Genomic DNA, 5,137 nt, shown 5'->3' with positions numbered 1-5,137 from the left:
AAAGTCCCGGCCTTGAAAGGGGTGGAGACTGGCGGGCGGGAGCGAAAGGAGGTCAGACCCATGGCTGGGGTCGCACACGCATCACCTGAGGTCGGAGAGGAGGGGAGCCTCACTTCCTCTGACCCACTGAGCCTGGTGGCAGCGTGCGGAGAGATGTCACCATCCCGGACTAAATGAAATCCAACTTTCCCTGACGCACCTTGTGGGATCAAAGAGGGGTGTTCCCATGCTCACCTTTCGCCACTTCCTCCCTGGGGTATCTCCACCTCTCCAACACAAGCTCAATGCCAGTTCTCTTTGGGATGTTTTTGTGCAGGGGGTGTGACCTCCCTCATAAAGGAACCCACGCTCCCAAGTTTTCCCCTTGTCAGTGGAACCTGTGACCAACGGTTCCTTCCTGTCCTTTTCCTCCCTGAAAGTAGCCCGGGGGCATTCGAACATGGCTCTAGACCCCTGAATAGGGTTTGGAACGGAGATGTGCCTGGGGAGAAGAGAACGCAGTGCTGTGTCTGAAGCTTTGGGCACGTGCACACAGGAGCACACACAGCAACCTGAGCAGGTCATTCCTTTTGATAAGGATGACAAATACACATACCAAACCCTGTTCCCCTCACCCACCCCAAACCAGTACCCCCAGGATGATTCCAGATCAGCTCTGGAGCATTTGCATCAAGGGCCTGCAGAGTCACAGGACCTATTAGAGCAAAATATCAGTGTCTCAGACCCCAGTTTTGGCCTCAAATACTGGGTTTTTCTGCCAGGAGAAGTAGCTGCTAGTCTAGGAAATGCTGGGACTTGTCCAGAAAGATGAGGTTTGTGAATACGGGGTGTGGGGTTGGGTGGGGAATTAAGGCTGATGTATCTGGAGGAACTTTGGTTGGGCTGGAGGCAACTTCTGCCCTGTTCTATTCAACAGTTCCCCCCCCTCCACTACCCCATTTAATCTGGCCACAGCTCAGCTACCTGTGTATAAAATCTTGATCTTTCTCCTATTTCCTTTCTACCTTCCATGTTTTTACTTACTTGAAAACTGTTCCCCTCTCCTGTGTGTATTTTTTTAATTGAAATATACCAGGCATTTAGGAAAGGAACACGAAACCTAAGTGTACAGGTCAACAAATGATGACACAGTGAACATCCCCATATGACCACCATCCAGATCTAGAACGAGATCATTATTGGCATCCCAGATACCCTCCTATCCGCTCCTGGTGACTATGCCACACTCCTTCTCAAAAGTAACGTTTATCTAACACTACAGGTTAGTTTTGCTTACTTCTGAACTTTATATACATGGAACCATTCAGTAGGTATTATTTTGTGTCTGGCTTCTCTCACTCAATACTATGTTTGTGAAACTCATCCAAAACATTGTGGTAGCAGTAGCTTATTTGTTTTCATTGCCGTACTGTGTGCCATTAAATAAATATACCACAATTTATCTGTTATTCTGTTGATGGACATTTTGGTTGTTCCTACTTTGGGGTTATTATGAATAAGGCTGCGATAATGTTTTTGTTCATGTCCTTTGGTACACTTATGTTCATATTTATACTAGATATATACCTAGGAATAGAATTACTGGGTCATAAAAGGATATGCATATTTTTAGCTTTAGCAAATGCGAATAAACAATTTTTCAAAGTGCTCATATTAATTTACACTCCTGCCAGCAGCGTCTTAGTGTTCCAGTTGCTCTATATTCTCATTAACACTTGATATTGTCAATCTAGAAAAATTAAAAAATTTAGCCATTCTGGTGGGTGTATAGTGGTATTGTAGTTTAAATTTGCTTTGTCCTGATAACCAATGAAGTTAACCACCTTTCCATGCATTTATTTGACCCTTGGATATCTGTTCAAGTATTATGTCCATTTTCTATTATTCTATTCCTTCTGTCTTACTACTTTTTTTTTTTTTGAGATGGTATCTCGCTCTGTTGCCCAGGCTGGAACCTCTTGGGTTCAAGTGATTCTCCTGCCTCAGTCTCCTGAGTAGCTGGGACTACAGGCACATGCCACCATGACAGGCTAATTTTTGTATTTTTGATAGAGACAGCGTTTCACCATGTTGGCCAGGCTGGTCTCTAACTCCTGACCTCAAGTGATCCGCCTGCCTTGGCCTCCCAAAGTGCTGGGATTATAGGTGTGAACCACTGAGCCCGGCCCTGTCTTACCACTTTGTAGGAGTTCTTTATGAATATCAGATATGAGTCCTTTGTTGGTTATAGGTATTGCAAATATTTCTATGAGTAAATAAATACAAAAGCCCTTGGTTTTGGTGTCTTCTGAAGTGTCAGGGCCACTGGAACAAGAATATAATCTCTATATCTATTTTGATCACTAGTGTAAACCCAGCTCCTGGCACATAGTAGGTACTAAATAAATATGTTGAATGAATGATGGATGAGGTGGTTAAGGCTGATGTAGGTACTTTGCTCTGTATTGTGCTGATCCCTAGAGTCAAACACCAAGAGGACCTGGGGGAAGCAGATTTCCTCTGGCTTAGCCAGCTGTGACCTTAGGAAGAGGAAGACATCCTGGCCCTTCTCTACTGAAAGAGCAGAAATAGCTACAGTCTGTGAAATGACGAGCACAGATGTAGGGAGCGGAGGTCACAGATGAAAAGACAGGAACTACCAGCAAGTAGCAGGCCAGCCAGATACTTCAGAAGGAGAGACTCAGTTGGGGGTATCAAAAAGATAGTGAGGGTCTCTGAGCATCACTGTGGACCTTTGTATGACAAGAACCTCCAAAGGTCATGTGGACTCTCTCTTGCCTCAAGACATGCCCAATCTTTGAGCTTGTTAGCCAAGAGAGCTCCTCCACACCTAGAAACACATTTCTTTCTCCAAAGGAGGTTCCCTGAAACTTTGGTTGGAGGGTCTTAGTCCTATCCCGCATTGGGCAACTCTTTTTTTAAAATCAGCTTTAACTTCCTCATGGCCTATAATGTCCATCCTGAATATGGAAGACCACCGAATCAGCCTCTTCTCCATGCACTGTTTTCATAGGCCTGTTGCATTCTACAGCGTTTTTCTTTTGCTGTGTTTCTCTCCAGCATCCTTGACCAGCTCTGGTCAAGAGTCTCACTGATTCCTGTTACTCTGGGAGACAGAAATTTCCCCTTGCACCACCCTAACAAACTCACAGCATCCCCTCCTCATGTCCTTCAGAACATAATGTGGCATTTAACTAGAAGCTAGTAGTAGCACCCCAAATTTTTATATAAACTGAGCTTGGGGACGCCATCTAGTTGGAGAGAGGCTGGGTGACTTGTCATGAAACATCATTTGTATAGCAAGCACAGTGTTTTCATTTAGAATATGAGCATGTGTTGGGTGTGGGAAAGAGTGTTGTGGCAAAAGGAATTGTTGATCACTCCACAGGCAGGGCTGTGGAGGAGCCTGTGTGGGAAGGTCCTCTGTGGGGCAGCATTCTTCAGTCTTGCTTGGCACTTGTCCTAATATGTGGTTAATTTAGCTTCTATCCTGAGGTTCTCTTAGCCCCATAGCTTTCCTTCTGGGCCAAGTACTGTCTACCAATGGCTTCTCCATAGACTACCTGAATACTCATCTTGAGACATCATAAAATTCCAGAGCCCCATAGATCCTGGACCCCCTAACCAGCATGGCTAGTTGTAAGACTAGCCTGACATGGCTGGAAACTTTTCTGTCTTTTGTTCTGTGGGGGAGGGTGCCCCCTCCCATTTTTCCCCTTGCTGTGACCCCTCCACTGCTCCCTCCCTCCCAGAGGTCAACTTCTTTCCTGCTGCCCAGAGCTGAGGTGATATCCCCTTCCGGCTTCATTCAGTTTTAGGAGGATGTAGTGATGGGGGTGGGATAGGGAAGTGTGGCCATCTGTGCTCAGCACTGTCATCATTCCCTTTGCTTCTCTATAACTGAGCTCCCTTTCCCCAAAGCCCCCTGGATACCCACCCTGGGGTTCCCTTAGGCAGGATGGTTCCAGGTATTTGGAGCTGCAGCTCTGAATTTACTGAGTATAGCTGGGAAGCCTTGACAGCAAACAAAATGGTCTGGTGAACTATAACTGGCGATAGAAAAGTAATCTTTGAGAGGCAGTGCTGCAGAGTGGAATATGCCACAGCATTGTAATCACATGGATTTGAATCCATGAATGGCTCAGCAATTCATTAGGTACATGACCTTGGGCCATGTCTATCAAATGGAGACATAATTCCCTTTCTGTAACATACGTTCCATGGTGAGTAGTTCTATGCAAACCTACCCCCAAAGTCTGAGAAAGCTCAGAGGCCAAAGAGGCTGACAAATCTGGTTTCTTGAAAGAAGCATTTAATAGGGACTTGCGAACAGAAGCCCTGTCTATATCCCGGACAGCAGTAAGACCGGGGCTTGAATACCTTATAAGGAAGGAATACCTATACCTTACAGGGAAGGAATGTGTAGGACAATTGCAGGGAAAGGCGAGAATGCTATGTGAAGCTCCCTAAGGGCAGGATTTATGGTCAGTTGTTTTAACCTAAGAGCAGGATTTATGATAAGTATATGGTCTTACCAAGGAATAGTAGATAAAATAGAAATCTTAGAGGCATTTCCGGAACTGGAGTTAATCAGAAGTCAACATGGTGGATTAGCATCCAAGATGGGGTTGCATTAGCCTTCACAGATGATGAGAGGATTAGGATAATATAGCATTTGGAACATTCCCTGCACACAGTAGGACTGTTAAGATTTCACCAAAGAGAAACAGCCAATAAACAGGGATTAGGCATTTGGAACGGGCAGCTCAGGCTCTCTCTGGGCCTCACGTGAAATTTTAGACTTCCCAGAGTGTGAGGGCATGCCTACCTGGAAAGGGTTAATGATGGACAGTCTCTTACATAGATGCAGGTGGGAGCTAATAGGGGCAGCAACCCCACAGTGGGTCACAAGCCAAAGATGAGCAAACTTTATCTTGCAAGAGCCAGGATGCAAAAAGACTGTATCCTGCAAACCAGATTACCTAGTTTCAAACTGCCCTCTGTGTTTACTGCCTACTGCTCTAGGATTTTCCTCTAGACCAGGGTTTCCTAAACTGGCCTGGTCATAGGAATCACCTGTTGGGAACTTCTTTTAAAATATAGATTTCCAGGCCTCTTTCCTGGAAATTCTGTTTCC

The sequence above is a fragment of the Gorilla gorilla genome, chromosome 1 (genome assembly GCF_029281585.2).
Source record: "Gorilla gorilla gorilla isolate KB3781 chromosome 1, NHGRI_mGorGor1-v2.1_pri, whole genome shotgun sequence".
In the NCBI taxonomy this organism is placed as follows: Eukaryota; Metazoa; Chordata; class Mammalia; order Primates; family Hominidae; genus Gorilla; species Gorilla gorilla.
The sequence above is the reverse complement of the archived record's forward strand: the minus strand, read 5'-3'. Positions refer to the sequence as shown.